The following is a 20,000-nucleotide window of genomic DNA, read 5'->3' on the forward strand; positions in this document are numbered from 1 at the left end:
CGAAGGACTGGTAGAGACTGGAAATGATGTTGAGGGCGTGCTGCATGGACTCCGGGCTATGTGCTACAATGGTGCAGTTGTCAGCATATTGAAGCTCACAGATGCGACAGGACTGTCTCCGTGTAGGCCTGGAGCCGCCGGATGTTAAAGAGGCTCCCCTCAAGACGGTATTCTAAATGAACACCCTCCTTGTGACCCAGGGCGCGATGGAAGAGGCAGGTGATGGCAGAGAGGACAAGATTGAATAGCACTGGAGCCAGGACACAGCCCTGTTTCACCCCAAAGTTCACCTCGAAGAACTCTGATTGGAGTTCTCCAGTGAGGACCCTGGCTTGCATCCCATCATGCAGCTGCTGAAGGATGGTGAGGAACTTTGGTGGTACCCCAAGTTTGGAGAGGTGTTTCCAGAGCATCTCACGATTGATGGTGTCGAAGGCTTTGCTGAGATCAATGAAGGCTACTGTATATGAAGGTCTCTGCGCTGCTCTCTGCATTTCTCTAGTAGCTGCCTTAAGACAAAGACCATGTCAGTGGTAGATCTAGTCTTTTGGAAGCCACACTGTGTTTCTGGAAGTGCAGCTTCTGAGATCCTTTCCCTGCAATGGAGAGGAGAGAGATTCCGCGGCTGTTGCCGCAGACTGCCCTGTCCCCTTTCTGTTTATAGATGACCACAATGTTGGCATCCTTCCAGTCCTGTGGGAGGGTCTCGTGTTCCCAGATGTTAGCGATCAGGAGGTGCAGACAGCGTGTGAGGAGATACCCTCCGTGTTTGAAAACCTCTGCTGGAATGCCATCGGGTTCTGCACTTTTGTTGTTCTTGAGATCCGCAATGGCTTGGCGGGTTTCATGGAACTGTGGTTGGGTGTCAAGGTATGCAACTGGTGGCAGATCTGGAAGGTTATCCAGGATGTGAGGATCAACAGGGTTGGTGAGGTTAAGAAGAGTCTCAAAATGGTTTGCCCATCGGGCAAGAATCTCATGACGGTCCTTAAAAAGAGTGGAGCTGTCAGCTGATTGGACCAGAGCAATCGCCTGCTTCCTGGGGCCGTACAGGGCTTTGATGGCATTGTAAAAGCCCTGCGTGTTGTTACAGTCTGCTAGGTTTTGGATCTCTTGTGCCCTCTGCACCCACCAGGTGTCCTCCAATGACCGGAGGGCTCGCTGGGTTGCAGATCTTGCTGCAGTAAAGGTGGCCTTCAGGGTAAGGACAGGACAGGACAGGAGAACTTTATGGGCCTCATGCTTGGCTTTGAGGAGTGACCAAATCTCAATAGAGTTACTGTCAAACCAGTCCTGGTGATGTTTCCTCGACTGGCCAAGCGCCTCCGAGGCTGCGCCGTGGATAGCCTGGCACAGAGCTGGCCAGTGGGCTGATTCCTCCGAGATCTTCTCAAGGTTTTCAGCAAGGAGCTGTCGGAGGTGGTCTTTGGAGGTGGGGCTGCTGAGTGCTGCGCATTTGAGTTTTTGGCATGGGGCTGTCCTCGGACCACAGGGTTTAATACGCATGAGGAGTTTGGATCTGACCATGAGGTGGTCAGTCCAGCACTCAGCTCCGTGCATGGCTCATGTGGAAAGGACATCCTGTCTGTCCTTTTGGTGGACAATTACATAGTCAAGGAGATGCCAATGTTTTGAGCGGGGGTGCTGCCAAGTGGTTTTGAGCCTGTTCTTCATCTGGAAGATGGTGTTGGTAATGACCAGTTGGTGTTCTGCACAGAGGGAGGCAACGCGCTGCTCCATCCCACAATTGCAACGACCATCACTCCATTGCCCTGTGTGCATGGTTTGGCTAGGCACTCCCAGCCACATCCTTGGCCTGTGCCTACCGCCATTCCACATCGCCGCAGGACTTTGGGGAGGGGGGGAGAGAGCAAGAAGCTTGCGCATAGGTGAGGATTAAGGTGAGGGTGTGGCTGCGCAGTCCTCACTCCCACCATCTTCACTCCTTCCAGATGGACCTCCAGTGGCATGGGAAAACCCATGACGACCTTCGTCTGGTGGGAGTTGCAGGGGGCTGCCGGTGGTCCGCCTGCGCCTGTCCCCAGGGCAGATTTGTCTTCGGGGTTTACTCCCCTAGCCACTTTACCCCCCCCGGGTTAACCCAAGTGGCTGTGGGGCTGCCTTCTTCCACCTTTGCAACCGTTGTGGTGGTTCTCACTCCCACCATCTTCCGCCTGCTCTGCCGTTGAGGACTTCAGGATCACTCTTGGTCTGGCCTCTACCCTTCGACCTGTTCGGCTTGGGTGACCCTGCCAGGAGTACGAGACTCCCGTCGACCTAGCTCTAGGGGTCATGGAGACGCGCATCCCACGACCTCGCTCTAGGGGTCATGGAGACGCGCAAAGTGCCCCACCATGATAAGGTGGTTATCCCATCGACACACACACACACACACACACACACACACACACACAGTACAGTATCAGTTGACTGCAATAACTTTTGATGCTATTTGTCCATACAGCTGTGTACATACATAACATTGCTTTAGCTGAGAGAAGCAGAGCTATAGTCCTAGAAAGAGACAGAGTGAATGAGAGAGGGAGAGAGAAATGGAGAGTGAATGAGAGAGAGAGACAGAGAGAGAGAGAGAGAGAGAGAGAGAGAGAGAGGGGATAGCATGGAGGTTGGAATCCCAGTCAGCTAGAGGATGACCTTCATCAGATCCAGACAGACCACGAGAACAGACAATTACAGATAGCAGAACTAGAACAAACAGCTACAGATAGAACTAGAACAGACAGCTACAGATAGAACTAGAACAGACAGCCACCGATAGAACTAGAACAGACAGCCACCGATAGAACTAGAACAGACAGCCACCGATAGAACTAGAACAGATATCTACAGATATAACTAGGACAGCTACAGATAGAACTAGGACATCTACAGATAGAACTTGAACTGACATCTACAGATAGAACTAGAACTGACATCTACAGATAGAACTAGAACTGACAGCTACAGATAGAACTAGAACAGACAGCTACAGATAGAACTAGAACAGACAGCCACCGATAGGACTAGAACAGACAGCTACAAATAGAACTACAAGATACAGATAGCAGAATTAGAACAGGCAGCTACAGATACAGTAGAACTAGAAGTTACAGATAGCAGAATTAGAACAGACAGCTACAGATAGAACTAGAATTGACAGCTACAGGTAGCAGAACTAGAACAGACAACTACAGATATAGTTCGAACAGACAGCTACAGATAGTAGAACTAGAACAGACAGCTACAGATAGCTGAACTACAACAGCTTGTAGAACTAGAACAGACAGCAGGGGTGCCTGGGGAGGGGGAGGGAGGTACAGGAGCGTACAGGTCAGACTACATCCTGTCCAGTAGCTCTCTTTCTAGCTTGTCATAATACAGTATATCTCTCTCCCTCTCTTGCTCTCTATTGTTGTCACTCTCTCATCATTTCTCTCTCTCTCTCTCTCTCTCTCTGGAGAGGGGGAGGTTGGGACGAGAGGACCTATCAAGGTGACCAAGGTGAAAGAGAGAGAGAGGGGAGGGGGTGGAGAGGAGTGAGAGAGGGAGGGAGAGAGAAAGAGAGAGAGAGTAAGAGATTTCATTTCACCGCTGATGAAGACCTTGAGGTGAGAGTAGCCATGACACACACAGACACACACACACACACACACACACACAAACACACAGAAATAAACACTCATACACACGGTCACATACTGATGCAAATTCACACACACACACATACACACAAGCAAACACTCATACACATATTCACATACTGACATGCACATACACACACAAACACACACACACATACACACACACACATTCACACACACACACACACATTTGAATTCTTTATTTAGGTTTGCATTTAAAAAAAACAAAAAACATTGCAGTGCCCAAATATAGTTCTATTGCTATCATGTTGATGGGTCATTTAACAAGTGCCGCACTTTATAGATACAAACAAGCATCTAGGATATACCTGTACACAGCATGCTTACATGCACATACATTCACACACATACTGTACATATATGATGGTATAATATACATAACAATGATGTACAGTAAGCATACAGAAAATACCACTAACATCAGGAGAGTTATGGGTACAGAAAACATCTCCAAATGCAGCGGCTGCCAATAAAGGAGGAGATTGAGCAATATGTAGCAGTCTGCTTTGCTTCACACTTGGTCAACCCCATAATCCTCAGGCCTCTGACTACTAGCCTATGGACATGGCCCAGGCTGCCAAATATAAACACAATTAGCTGACACTTAGCCTAGCTGTGTAATGGCCTGTACCAGCGGCTTGTACTTTATCTGTTTAGTGAGAAATGCCTCTTCTAACCTAGAGTCAAAACTACAGCCTACTTCCAACAGAAACACCTCACTGTGGTCTTCATCAATCACAATGACATCCGGCGAGTTAGCATGTACAGTATACGGTGTCACTGTGTTGGAACATTTGCGCGCGCACACACACACACACACACACACACACACACACACACACACTTATGATGGATAGATCAGCAGGGAGGTGAAGTGAGAGACTTCACAGTGTTAAGCAGCCCAGACTGATCTGACGGAGGTGACCAGGCTAGCACCTCAAACTCCAGAGAGAGAGGGAGAGAGAGAAAGAGAAAGAGAGAGAGAGAGGGAGTTTCTGTACTCATCTGCTCCTACTAGCCTGCTCTCATGCAGTGCGTTGATCCTCTGCTCACTGGGAAATGTACATTATAGCCCCATTGTTCTCTGTCTCCACACACACACACACACACACACACCCAGCAGTTTTTTTGCATTCCCAGCAGTGTTGCTGAAGTGTCCGGGTGCTGCGACCAGCAGGCTGGCGTCTGTCTGGCCGTCCTGGTGATGGCCTGCCGTTGACATCGGCTCACTGGTCTCCATCCTCCGGTAAACTCAACCCTGCACAAGGACAAACAGCACACACTCACAGATACACACCGCCCTGCCAACTGTTGCCAGGTCCTAGGGGTCCTGTGTGTGTGTGTGTGTGTGTGTTAGTGTAATGTGTGTGTGTCAGGGTTTCTGTGTGTGTGTGTGTGTGTGTGTGTGTGTGTGTTTGTTTGTGTGTATGTCAGGGCTACGTGGTCCTGGATGTGTTCATTTGTATGCTGTGATCATCCATAGTCTGTGTGTGTGTGTGTGTGTGTGTGTGTGTGTGTGTGTGTGTGTGTGTGTGTGTGTGTGTGTGTGTGTGTGTATGTAGATGTCTGATAGGCAGGCCAGGCGCCAAGGGTCAATTAGACAGACTGGCTCCGCCCCTCATTGGTGCATAATTCCTTTTACTCGATTATCCCCGCCTCCTTCTCTGCTACACACACATCCACCGCTGCCCTCTACCCTTCTACTACCACACACACACACACACACACACACACACACACACACACACACACACACAGACTCTGGATGATCTTAGCATACAAATAAATACATCCACAACCACATAGCCCTGACACACACACACACACAAACACAGGGGCATACAGGTGTGTGTGTGTGTGTGTGTGTGTGTGTGTGTGTGTGTGTGTGTGTGTGTGTGTGTGTGTGTGTGTGTGTGTGTGTGTGTGTGCCTGCCTGCATCTCTTTGCTCCTCTCAGTGAGGTGTCGTGATGGAGAATCCGTGTCTGAGGGCTGCAGGCGGCTTTTTATCAGAGCAGAACCAGCAGCTTCATTCTCCATCCAGGATAGAATCAGGCCTCTGCCTGGAGCTATCTTCCTCTCCTTCTCTCTCTCTCTCTCTCTCTCTCTCCCTCTCTCTTCATCTCCTTCCTTCTCTCTCTCTCCCTCTCTCTTCATCTCCTTCCTTCTCTCTCTCTCTCTCACTCTCTCTTCCTCTCCTATTTTCCTTCTCCTTCTCTCTCTCTCTCTCTCTCTCTCTCTCTCTTCATCTCCTTCCTTCTCTCTCTCTCCCTCTCTCTCCATTTTCTTCCTTCTCTCTCTCTTCATCTCCTTCCTTCTCTCTCTCTTCCTCTCCTCTCTTTCTCTCTCTCTCTCTCTTTCTCTTCTTCCTCCATCTCTCTCTCTTGTCATGGATAGGTAGTGATGTAAGGACGTGGTCTGATCAGGTCACTGTGATTGGCTCTGACTGGTTCCCTGTGACAGCCTGACTGTAGCTGGCTGTGAGGATCTCCAAACAGAGCAGGATTAGTGCAGGGAACACACACACACACACACACACACACACACAGCTGACAGGTTGGAATGCGCATACTGTAAAGCAAAGATGAATTAGCCCAGTGACAAGCATGTCCAGCCGATGTGACGTTAATCGTAGTGCAGACCTGGCTGATCAGGATGTCAGGATTACAGACCTGCTCCCTGCTGAGCAGCTCCCACCCCTACTCCCCTCCTCCTACTCCCCTCCTCCTGCTCCCCTCCTCCTGCTCCCCTCCTCCTACTCCCCTCCTCCTGCTCCCCTCCTCCTGCTCCCCTCCTCCTACTCCCCTCCATCCCTCCCCTCCTCCTGCTCCCCTCCTCCTACTCCCCTCCTCCTGCTCCCCTCCTCCTGCTCCCCTCCATCCCTCCACTCCTCCTACTCCCCTCCTCCTGCTCCCCTCCTCCTACTCCCCTCCTCCTGCTCCCCTCCTCCTGCTCCCCTCCATCCCTCCCCTCCTCCTACTCCCCTCCATCCCTCCCCTCCTCCTGCTCCCCTCCTCCTCCATCCCTCCCCTGCTCCTGCTCCCCTCCATCCCTCCCCTCCTCCTACTCCCCTCCATCCCTCCCCTCCTCCTGCTCCCCTCCTCCTCCATCCCTCCCCTCCTCCTACTCCCCTCCTCCTACTCCCCTCCTCCTGCTCCCATCCTCCTACTCCCCTCCATCCCTCCTATCCTCCGTCCCCCCATTCCTCCAGGTCTCCATCTCTCCATCCCTCCATCTCTCCATCTCTCCATCCCTCCTATCCTCCCTCCCTCCAGGTCTCCATCTCCATCTCTCCATCTCTCCATCCCTCCTATCCTCCGTCCCCCCATTCCTCCAGTCCTCCATCTCTCCATCTCTCCATCCCTCCTATCCTCCCTCCCTCCAGGTCTGCATCTCTCCATCCCTCCAGTCCTCCATCCCTCCTATCCTCCGTCCCCCCATTCCTCCCATCCTCCATCTCTCCATCTCTCCACCCCTCCTATCCTCCCTCCCTCCAGGTCTCCATCTCTCCATCTCTTCATCTCTCCATCCCTCCTATCCTCCCTCCCTCCAGGTCTCCATCTCTCCATCCCTCCATTCCTCCATCTCTCCATCCCTCCATTCCTCCATCTCTCCATACCTCCATTCCTCCATCTCTCCATCCCTCAGTTGCTCGATCCCTCCATTTCTCCACCTCCTCCATCCCTCCATCCCTGTCCCGTGACCAGTATTAATCCATCTCAGTGCCAGTGTTGTGAGCCTGCCTTCTGATTGGCTGTCCTGATTGGCATGACTATAATGATGCATGTACAGTATGTTTGCCATGGCGACACGGTGACTGACAGCCGTACGCTGGGCCTGCAGCATGTCCCTCCGCTCTGCTATTCGTCAGCTGTAATGATGATGTGTCATTTAGGCCTAATCTGTCCAAGGCTGGTGACTGGACAGCGTTGGAAGTCACTCCAAAGTCACAAGGGCTAACGGATAATACCGGAGAGAGGGAGGGAGGGAGAGAGAGAGAGAGACATGCATTTGGATTTGATGGTTTTAATGTGAATGTTTCACCGTGAAGTTAAACCTCTGTCATCCCTAATTCTCCAAAAGGCTTTAATCCCACCAGCTCTAAAGTGTGGACAGAGAGCAGGGTGGGCAGTAGGACCCTGCAACCTTGTGCATGCATGTGTGTGTGTGTGTGTGCGTGTGTGTGTGTGTTGACGTTAGAGTGATTCTCTTGCATCTTGTCCTCCACATGCTGTGAAACTGCTTGATGTGCGTTCATGTAAAAGCTATTGATCTCTCTCCTCTTCATCTCTCTGCCAATCAATACCTGCCCAGGACAATGTATGTGAACACGGACAACATAGGAACAAGGAGCCCAATGTCTTCCTGCTGTGTTTCCACCCAAAACAACAGTAATTAGAGCATTAGCATCAGACTGACAGCGCCGGAAGTTACGGGACTGCGTTTGATTCACCTCACAGTTAACATTTATGGGGCTGATTCATTGGCTTTATTGAACTGGGTAAAACAAATCAAGCCAACCCAAGCATTTGACGGCATTTGCTAATAGTAATTGACCCTGGTCTGTTTGGAATTCATTACATCACATTCCAGTCATTTAGCAGACGCTTTTATCCAAAGCCACTTATAATAATTGCCTTTAAGGTAGTCGGTGTACCACTACTCACCAGAACTCTCAAGTGTATCTGCCTTCTAAACAAGTGGCTAAGAGCAGAATCTAGTGCTGAAGGCAAGGAGCAAGAGTAGCAAAGTATAAATACAATAGGTGCTTAAGAGGGAGGATCCTGGTAGAACTTAAGAGGGAGGATCCTGGTAGAACTTAAGAGGGAGGATCCTGGTAGAACTTAAGAGGGAGGATCCTGGTAGAACTTAAGAGGGAGGATCCTGGTAGAACTTAAGAGGGAGGATCCTGGTAGAACTTAAGAGGGAGGATCCTGGTAGAACTTAAGAGGGAGGATCCTGGTAGAACTTAAGAGGGAGGATCCTGGTAGAACTTAAGAGGGAGGATCCTGGTAGAACTTCTTGAAGAGTTTTGAACTGCGGCGACTGCTGTCCTGACGTCAGTTTCATTCCACCACTGGAGCCTCGGAGCGACAGGGCAACCAATCACGTCAAGGTAGCAGAGCGTAGTGGTCGGGCGGGGTTGAAGGGTGAAGGGTTGAAGCTTGACCATGGCCTGGAGGTAGGAGGGAGCTGTTCCTTTCATTGCCCTGTAGGCTAGTGTCAGAGTTTTAAACTGGACGCGCCTGCTAGTGGTAGTTAGCAGCGTTGTCTATCTAGACCAGCACAGCAATTCACTCATGCACTACCAACAGAGACAGGACAGCCCTTCCCACCACCAGACATTCAAACTTTAGTGTTTATGATTGGCATCTAATTAAGCCATTGATTAAAAATCAAATCTACGCACACGCTTATCAATGTTAATGAGTTTCCAAACTCCGGTTCCTCACATCGAACGCCCACTTGTTTTATCACGTTGTTATTCTTGCCCATAAAGCAGCCTAACTTTTTAAATGAGTGTTTCATTAATGTGGCCTGGCCATGCTGATACCCCCCCTCCTCCTCTCCCCAGCTCTGCTCACGTACTCGGATGAGGGATCTCATTACTTCCCTCTCTGCTCAATATTCATGGGATTCTAACGAGGGGGCTGCAGGCGTAATTAGGCGTGTGCCGCTGCATGGATCAGGACGGTGATCCTCGTCTAATGGGGGTCTCTGATTGACAGCTGTCCGCTCCATCTCACGGCCTTGGACCGCCGCCAAACAACCATATGGGTTTTACAGGATAGGAGCTCAGCTCTGCTCCATTGTGTGCCGTGTGTGTGTGTGTGTGCCGTGTGTGTGTGTGTGTGCGTGTGTGTGCGTGTGTGTGTGCCATTCATCAAATGCGTGACAGAGGAGATTAAATAGGATTAAAGAAGAGTTGTCCATAAAATATGAATAAATGAATGTCCTGTAGCCTGTTATACAGTAAGTGGGCTTTCCATCTGTTGACGTGAGTGTCTAGTAGTATAACAGTCTACAGACCATGGAGTCACACTGTTACAGTATATTATACACGTGTACATACCATGGAATCCCACTGTTACCGTATGTCGTGGCGTGTGTGTCCTCTCGCTAGAGGGAGACCTGGGGGAGACCCGGGAGAGGCCTGGGGGAGGCCTGGGGGAGGCTGAGGGAGACATGGGGGAGGCTGGGAGAGGCCTGGGGGAGGCCTGGGGGAGGCTGAGGGAGACATGGGGGAGGCTGGGAGAGGCCTGGGGGAGGCTGGGGGAGACCTGGTGGAGAATGGGAGAGGCCTGGGGGAGGCTGGGGGAGGGCTGGGGGAGGCTGGGGGAGACCTGGGGGAGGCTGTGAGAGGCCTAGGAGAGGCTGGGGGAGGCTGAGGGAGACCTGGGGGAGGCTGGGGGAGGGCTGGGGGATGCCTGGGGGAGGCTGTGAGAGGCCTAGGAGAGGCTGGGGGAGGCTGAGGGAGACCTGGGGGAGGCTGTGAGAGGCCTAGGAGAGGCTGGGGGAGGCTGAGGGAGACCTGGGGGAGGCTGTGAGAGGCCTAGGAGAGGCTGGGGGAGGCTGAGGGAGACCTGGGGGAGGCTGTGAGAGGCCTAGGAGAGGCTGGGGGAGACCTGGGGGAGGCCTAGGGGAGGCCTGGGGGAGGCTGGGGGATGCCTGGGGGAGGCTGGGGGAGACCTGGTGGAGGCTGGTGGATGCCTGGGGGAGACCTGGGGGAGGCTGGGGGAGACATGGGGGAGGCTGGGGGAGACCTGGGGGAGGCTGGGGGAGACCTGGGGGAGGCTGGTGGATGCCTGGGGGAGGCTGGGGGAGGCCTGGGGGAGGCTGGGGGAGACCTGGGGGAGGCTGGGGGAGACCTGGGGGAGGCTGGGGGAGACCTGGGGGAGGCTGGGGGAGACCTGGGGGAGACCTGGGGGAGACCTGGAGGAGGCCTGGGGGAGGCCTGGGGGAGACCTGGGGGAGGCCTGGGGGAGGCTGAGGGAGGCTGGGGGAGACCTGGGGGAGGCTGGGGGATGCCTGGGGGAGACCTGGGGGATGCCTGGGGGAGACCTGGGGGAGGCTGGGGGAGACCTGGGGGAGGCTGTGAGAGGCCTAGGAGAGGCTGGGGGAGGCTGAGGGAGACCTGGGGGAGGCTGTGAGAGGCCTAGGAGAGGCTGGGGGAGGCTGAGGGAGACCTGGGGGAGGCTGTGAGAGGCCTAGGAGAGGCTGGGGGAGGCTGAGGGAGACCTGGGGGAGGCTGTGAGAGGCCTAGGAGAGGCTGGGGGAGGCTGAGGGAGACCTGGGGGAGGCTGTGAGAGGCCTAGGAGAGGCTGGGGGAGGCTGAGGGAGACCTGGGGGAGGCTGTGAGAGGCCTAGGAGAGGCTGGGGGAGGCTGGGGGAGACCTGGGGGAGGCCTAGGGGAGGCCTGGGGGAGGCTGGGGGATGCCTGGGGGAGGCTGGGGGAGACATGGGGGAGGCTGGAGGAGACCTGGGGGAGGCTGGGGGAGACCTGGGGGAGGCTGGGGGAGACCTGGGGGAGGCTGGAGGAGACCTGGGGGAGGCTGGGGGAGACCTGGGGGAGGCTGGGGGAGACCTGGGGGAGGCTGGGGGAGGCTGGAGGAGACCTGGGGGAGGCTGGGGGAGGCTGGGGGAGGCTGGGGGAGACCTGGGGGAGACCTGGGGGAGGCTGGGGGAGACCTGGGGGAGGCCTGGGAGAGGCTGAGGGAGACATGGGGGAGGCTGGGAGAGGCCTGGGGGAGGCTGGGGGAGGCCTGGGGGAGGCCTGGGAGAGGCTGAGGGAGACATGGGGGAGGCTGGGAGAGGCCTGGGGGAGGCTGGGGGAGACCTGGTGGAGGCTGGGAGAGGCCTGGGGGAGGCTGGGGGAGGGCTGGGGGATGCCTGGGGGAGGGCTGGGGGATGCCTGGGGGAGGCTGGGGGAGACCTGGTGGATGCCTGGGAGAGGCCTGGGGGAGGCTGGTGGAGACCTGGGGGAGGCTGGGAGAGGCCTGGGAGAGGCCTGGGGGAGGCTGGAGGAGACCTGGGGGAGGACTGAGGGAGACAGCCAGCTCTGACAGCTCCTGCTGCAGCCAGAAAGGCCACTGTCGATGCCTATCCCACAATCCACCTCTCCCTGTCAACGCTGCTGAGCACGGCGGCCTCACGCTGGACCAGGTGACACCCCAGCATCTCATCAAAACCACACACACTCACAGCTCTCAGCATGCCTTCAGGGAGAATGTGTGTGTATGTGTGCGTGTGTGCCTGTGTGTGTGTGTTTGTGTGTGTGTGCGTGTGTGAGAGAGTATGTTTGTCAGCATGTGTATGCAGCTGTCAATGTCTGTCATGGTGAGCACAGGTGTGTGTGTGTGTGTGTGTGTGTGTGTGTGTGTGTGTGTGTGTGTGTGTGTGTGTGTCCGTGTCCATTCTGAGTGTACATGTGGGTGCGTGTGTGTGTGTGTCTCCATGCCTGAGTGTACAAACATGTTTCTGTCTTAGATCATCTGTAAAACTGTCCTTGAAATCCTAACAGATACATACTGTAGACTCTAACTCTTGTCTGTATGTCGTAGCAGTGCTAAAAACTCTCTCTGTATGCATTAGCAGTGCTAACAACTGTGTCTGTATGTGTTAGCATTGCTAACAACTCTGTATGTGTTAACAGTGCTAACAACTCTGTCTGTGTTAGCAGTGCTAACAACTATGTCTGTATGTGTTAACAGTGCTAACAACTCTGTCTGTATGTGTTAGCAGTGCTAAAAACTCTGTATGTGTTAACAGTGCTAACAACTCTGTCTGTATGTGTTAGCAGTGCTAACAACTCTGTCTGTATGTGTTAACAGTGCTAACAACTGTCTGTATGTGTTAGCAGTGCTAACAACTCTGTCTGTATGTGTTAGCAGTGCTAAAAACTCTGTCTGTATGTGTTAACAGTGCTAACAACTGTCTGTATGTGTTAACAGTGCTAACAACTCTGTCTGTATGTGTTAGCAGTGCTAACAACTCTGTCTGTATGTGTTAACAGTGCTAACAACTGTCTGTATGTGTTAGCAGTGCTAACAACTCTGTCTGTATGTGTTAGCAGTGCTAAAAACTCTGTCTGTATGTGTTAACAGTGCTAACAACTGTCTGTATGTGTTAACAGTGCTAACAACTCTGTCTGTATGTGTTAGCAGTGCTAAAAACTCTGTCTGTATGTGTTAACAGTGCTAACAACTCTGTCTGTATGTGTTAGCAGTGCTAACAACTCTGTCTGTATGCATTAGCAGTGCTGTGCAGCACCAGCGGAAGTAAGGGATCGAACCCTGCTGGATGTTTTGGTACATGTTTTGGTACATGCTATACTGTACACGTTATGCACACGGCTCTGTGCATGTTATTGCACATGTAACTGTACATGCTACTGTACATGTTTCTGTATGTTACTGTTACAGTAGCTGAGGTCGAGTGGGAGGGAGGGAGAGAGACTGTTGGTGCTCTTTATTGAGACATCCTTACAAAACACCACACCTCCCCAGACACCACACCAGGAGGAGGGAGAGAGAGAAAGAGAGGGGGAGAGAGAGAGGGGGGAGAGGGAGGGAGAGAGGGAAAGACAGGGAGAGAGATGCAGAGGGAGAGGGAGGGAGAGAGAGGAAAAAGAGGGAGAGTTTGATTTGAGAGGAAGAGAGAGAGAGAGAGGAAGGGAGAGAGCTCCACCTTACAGACCACCATCTCTTCCCAGCATGCATTATCCATGCTGGTAGACAGAAGTATGAGCTAACAGCAACTCAGCAAGATGGTGTAACACACACACACACACACACACACACTGTGCAGGATGGGGTCTAATGTGGATCTTCATTAATTGAACCCAGGGGAGCATCTCTATAGTGTCTCTGTTACAGCAAGCCCGCACAACGCTCTTCTTCTGACACACAAAATCTTCAGGCATGAGAAGAACAAACATTTGCTTCAACATCTGCTATCTTCATCAATGCAAAGCTAATTTAGTTGAGATAAGATTTTGCACACTCAGACACTAACCTAACCCCTTGAAAAGCACTGGAGTCTAGATTAGTGTGTGAGTGCTCCAGCCAAGCTACCAGGCTCCTGGTCACTACTGGCTGAGCAACACACAACCTCTGGCTGGTCGTTTAGAGACAGGAATTCAACCAGAGCCTGCTGGCTGACAGAGACAGAGATGAGAGAGAGAGAAATAAGAGAGATACTGTAAAAGATAGAGATGAGAAAGAGAGATGAGAGATAAGAGATACTGTAAAAGAGAGAGATGAGAAAGAGATGAGAGACATATACTGTAAAAGAGAGAGAGAGTGAGAGAGAGAGAGAGAGAGGGACAAGAGATAAGAGATACTGTAAAAGAGAGAAATAAAAGTGAGATGAGAGACAGAGTGCAGGGGACCCAGAATAGCTCAGCTTTTTATTTTTGCATAACCTCAAATAAGGGGCCCCTCGGTTCATCATATAAAGTACAATAAAACATAAAATTAAATTCATTTTCAATATCCCTTAAATCACAAACAGAACAAAACATATTTTCCTCCGGTACTGCATTGAACCGCCCTACTTCAATGGCCAGGGGCAGGATACCACTCCTCAATTGGGCACACAATGACCTCTGGCTTCTGGTTAAAAAAGAAGTAACATACGGTTCAAGACCAAAGCAATCTTTCATCTGGACATATGACCTAAGCTTGGGTTTCAGCCATGTCATCTGACCATTTTGTTTTGAAATTGAGAAGGAGTTTTTGTTTCAACATGTGTGTCCATGGGCAAGACGCTGAACCCCAAATTGCTCTCAAAGAGCAGGCTAGCATCTTGCATGGCAGCTGCCGCCATTGGTGTGTGAATGTGTGTCTGAATGGGTGAATGAGAGGCCTTCATTGTAAAACGCTTTGGATAAAAGCGCTATATAAGTGCAGTCCATTTACCATTTACACTTAGAAAGCAACAGAATGTGCATACACACAAAAACACAAGCACAGCTGTATGAATGGACACAGTCAAACACACACACACACGGTGTGTGATGGCATAGGGAGCTGACAAGCTCAGCAGGACAGTGGGGTAAACCCCCCCCTCCCCCCATCTCTCCCGTTCATCATATATTCACTAACACAGCACACCGTGGCCGGCACATCCTGCCCCCCCCCCCCATCCTACAGAGCAAACACTTCTCAGCACTCTTCAGTTTCTCCCACACAGCTCTTTTCACTGCAGGGCGGCCATCTTGGTTTCCGTACGCTGCTTCACTGGTGAGCAGTAGGAGGTCCAGTCACGTGCTGAGGAGAGTCTGTGCAACTGGACATTAGATATTTTGTCTCTGTCATGTGGATTGTGTGTGTGTGTGTGTGTGTGTGTGTGCGCGTGCGTGTGTGTGTGTGTGTGTGTTTGTGTTTCGTGTGTGGTCATATGCTGTGTAGTTCAGGAAGACAGAGACTGACTGTTGCAGAATGTCCTCTGAAGGTCTTGGGGCCGGGGCGGCCGTTGTAGGCGCAAGCTGAGATCAATCAAACACGGAGCCCTGCAGAAAATTCATAATGACCCCCCCCCACACACACACACACACACACACATACATACACACACAAACACCACAGCATGCAGAGATGTTCTAGGACAGCATCGCAATAGTGTGGTGTAGCATCTATCATCTATTGTTTAGACAGATGGTGGACGAGAGAAGGAACCCACAAGCCTATTGAGACGCGGCCCTGTTCGGCTGATGAACAGATATTAACCACGGAAAAAAAGAACAACGTTCATATGCAGGAACAATGAAAAAAATGTGAACCAGGAAATGCTATCGTTGATATTTCTGTCAGGTTGCTTTCCTTTCTATTCAAGGTTTTTTTTATTTTTTTTTATTTTAGGATCTTGCTCATTGCTCGTAACTAGAATCTCCTCGTCCTGCTAAATGTCAGTTATTACATGTAACCTGCGGAGGCAGTCTTCACCATGTCTGGTGTGTTGAGAAAATGAGAAACCTATTTAGCTAATATCTCTTCCGTGCAGAGAGGGAGAGGGAGGGAGAGAGAAAGAGAAAAGGAGAGGGAGAGAGAAAGGGAGAGAGAGATGGGTTATTTGCTATGACAATGTATTGAATATACCTCCCTCTGACTGCTGATGTCAGTGAGTTCACTCGTCAACACACTCGTGCTATTGTAATGTTCTATAAACTCTCCAGCATGTGTGTGTGTGTTCTCCCATGACAGCATGGCGGAATGGATCAGTCCCAGCTGCCCTGAGGACCATTCACACTCTCTCTCTTGCTGCCATCTACAGTTCTTTTAATGAGAGTATTTTGCTCCCCTCACACTCTTACAAATCAGTCTTCCTGTGTGAATTGTCACTCATGCTATTTCTGAAGCCCCGTGTGGTATCCATATGTGTGTGTGTGTGAGTGTGCGTGTGTGTGCGCGTGTGCCTCCCTAGTAGATAGCTCACAGTGTAAATGGATGTCAAGCTCTGGCAGCTACATTAGCATACAGAGACTAGTGGGCATGGCCTCATCATGTTACTTGTTTTGTGAAACAGGAATGGTATGAATAACTGTAAAAAGGTTTCATTATGCTCACCATGGCAACCATGAAATGTTGTTTTAAAAGCTTGTGTCAGGGAACAGGCTATTTACAGAAGAAAGGTACAGTGCATAAATGATTAAAAGAAACACATGGAATATTAATTTCACTAAAATATATGGAATATATTCCACTTACATACAGATAGATAGAGACTGTAAGGCATACAGACAGAGCCTAGTGTAAAAAATTGAACCACCGCTACAAAAGAAATAATTAATCCTGCTCCCCCATCACCTCCTCCCTCTCCTCCTCCTCCTCCTCCTCCTCCTGCTCAGACTAGACTGGACCAGACCAGTCCAAACCAGCCTAGCCCATGCCAGAGTAAACCAGCCCAGCCTGGACCAGGCAGTGTGGAGAGGGATGACCATGCTACAGGGCAACAACAACAACAACAAAACAACAACGTGGGGAGAGTAACAACCATCTCTGTGGTATTGAGCTATCAACAACGGCGGTGGCTGTCGTACATCACCAGGCTGTTACCTCATTAAAATACAAGAACCGGCAAACGCAGGTACACAGTCATGGAGGAGAACATACCAGGTACACAGTCATGGAGGAGAACATACCAGGTACACAGTCATGGAGGAGAACATACCAGGTACACAGTCATGGAGAGAGCATACCAGGTACACAGTCATGGAGAGAGCATACCAGGTACACAGTCATGGAGAGAGCATACCAGGTACACAGTCATGGAGAGAGCATACCAGGTACACAGTCATGGAGGAGAACATACCAGGTACACAGTCATGGAGGAGAACATACCACATACCAGGTATACAGTCATGGAGGAGAACATACCAGGTACACAGTCATGGAGGAGAACATACCAGGTACACAGTCATGGAGGAGAACATACCAGGTACACAGTCATGGAGGAGAACATACCAGGTACACAGTCATGGAGGAGAACATACCAGGTACACAGTCATGGAGGAGAACATACCAGGTACACATTCATGGAGGAGAACATACCAGGTACACAGTCATGGAGGAGAACATACCAGGTACACAGTCATGGAGGAGAACATACCAGGTACACAGTCATGGAGGAGAACATACCAGGTACACAGTCATGGAGGAGAACATACCAGGTACACAGTCAAGGAGGAGAACATACCAGGTACACAGTCATGGAGGAGAACATACCAGGTACACAGTCATGGAGGAGAACATACCAGGTACACAGTCATGGAGGAGAACATACCAGGTACACAGTCATGGAGGAGAACATACCAGGTAACTAGTCATGGGGGAGAACATACCAGGTACACAGTCATGGAGGAGAACATACCAGGTACACATTCATGGAGGAGAACATACCAGGTACACAGTCATGGAGGAGAACATACCAGGTACACATTCATGGAGGAGAACATACCAGGTACACAGTCATGGAGGAGAACATACCAGGTACACAGTCATGGAGGAGAACATACCAGGTACACAGTCATGGAGGAGAACATACCAGGTACACAGTCATGGAGGAGAACATACCAGGTACACAGTCATGGAGGAGAACATACCAGGTACACTTTCATGGAGGAGAACATACCAGGTACACAGTCATGGAGGAGAACATACCAGGTACACAGTCATGGAGGAGAACATACCAGGTACACAGTCATGGAGGAGAACATACCAGGTACACAGTCATGGAGGAGAACATACCAGGTACACTTTCATGGAGGAGAACATACCAGGTACACAGTCATGGAGGAGAACATACCAGGTACACAGTCATGGAGGAGAACATACCAGGTACACAGTCATGGAGGAGAACATACCAGGTACACAGTCATGGAGGAGAACATACCAGGTACACAGTCATGGAGGAGAGCATACCAGGTACACAGTCATGGAGAGAACATACCAGGTTTAACACAAGGAGAGTGGAGACTGAACACGCTCTGTTTGTCATTATTTACAGCTGCGGTTCGAACCTCGTCGCTGTGGGTCACAAGGCCGCGTTAGCCTGCTGAGCAGAAGCCTCATATGCTTAGTTACTTATGTCCTATACATTTCCAATGATCGTAGGGTCGGCGGTTCGACGCCATTGGTGTGTGCATGTGTGAGTGAATGGGTGAATGAGAGGCCATTGTAAAACGCTTTGGATAAAAGTGTTATATATACGAGTGCAGTCCATTTATCTTTTACCATTTACCCCTGTATGGAATACCCCACCCCCACCGCCATACTGGAAATGAAGTATGATTCTATGATTCTGTCACACAATGTCAGGGTCACCTTTGAAGGTCCCAGGAGTGGGACGACTGTCCGGGATTATCAGAGGGACGACAAAGAGAGGATGAGTCAGGGATGAGTCAGGGAGCAGGGGGGGCGGAGATGTCCCTCTGAGAGAGGTGAGTAAGACCCTCAACAGCAGCGCCGGCGTCCGGGACCGCTCCCGCTCACTGAGTCACCTAGCCTGGACCCAGCCTCCCCATCACCACCACACCACCCCCAGAGAGAGGGAGAGGGAGAGGGAGGGAGGGAGGGAGAGAGAGAGAGAGAGAGAGAGAGAGAGAGAGGGAGGGAGGGAGAGAGAGAATGGGGGGGAGAAAGGGGAGAAAGAGGTAGAGAAATGGAGGGAGTGGTAGAGAGAGAGTTAGACCGATAGAGAGAGGGTGGTAGAGAGAGGTAGACAGAGAGGTAGGTAGAGAGGAAGTGAAAGAGCTAGAGAGGTAGAGAGGGTGGTAGAGAGGGAGAGAGATAGAGACAGAGGAAGAGAAAGGGAGATGGACAGAGAGGTAGATAGAGAGAGAGTTAGATAGAGGGAGAGTTAGAGAGAGAGGGAGAGGTAGATAGAGAGAGAGTTAGATAGAGAGAGAGGTAGAGGGAGAGTAGGTAGAGAGAGACATCACGGCTCATGGAGGTATAGGTTATGGCATCTTATTTGAGCTTGCGTCCAGGCTGCTTCATGCCCGCTGAGTCACGGCGGCGAACCGAACCACAGCCTCACCATCCTCTCCCTCTCTCTCTCCCCCCAGCTCCACCCCCCCGCCACTGACCCTCGACCTTCAATCACTCATCTGTGAGTCAGGGGGGGATGACAGTGTGGCTCACAGCCTGATTGGAACTTTGTCGTTCAGTTTACGACCCACTGCGCTGACATGTGATGTGGTGGCGGACATCTAAGAAAGTTATTTGCTGTCAGGGCAGGAGAGAGAGAGAGAGAGAGTGAGAGAGAGAGAGAGAGAGAGAGAGGCAGAGAGAGATAGTGAGAGAGGGAGAGGGAGAGAAAGAAGAGGGAGAGAAAGAAGGGAGAGAAAGAAAGAGAGACAGAGAGAGATTGAGAGAGATAGCAAGAGAGAAAGGCTGAAGTAGGTAAGTTGTGACATTTCCCTGCGTAGGTACACCCCCCCTCTCCCCCTCCCTCCCTCTCCCTCCCCCTCCCCCAGGCTGAGAGGAACTGCAGAGACAGATTCTATCCATATCCACCTCCCTGCGCCTAGACTTCATCAGAACCCAGTGAATGCGACCTATATGACCGTGCGTTTTCTAATCACGTGCGCGGCGTGGGGCCGGGCGCCTCCCCCGTCGCTGGCCCTGCGTGTGGCCAGGGCCGCTCTCTCATCACTCGCCCTCCCGCCCACCCACTGGACATCAACAGAGCCTTGAAAAATCACCCTGGCAGAAAGCAATCTGCAAACACGGCGCTATAAAGTCAGCCAGGGGATCTATGGACCGGCTGGGCGGAGCTTAATACCCGCCACACGCGCCTATATGTCGACTCCCCCGTTACCTGTGTTAATTATAGTATTT

Source organism: Borostomias antarcticus (assembly GCF_949987555.1).
Source record: "Borostomias antarcticus genome assembly, chromosome: 16".
Lineage (NCBI taxonomy): Eukaryota > Metazoa > Chordata > Actinopteri > Stomiiformes > Stomiidae > Borostomias > Borostomias antarcticus.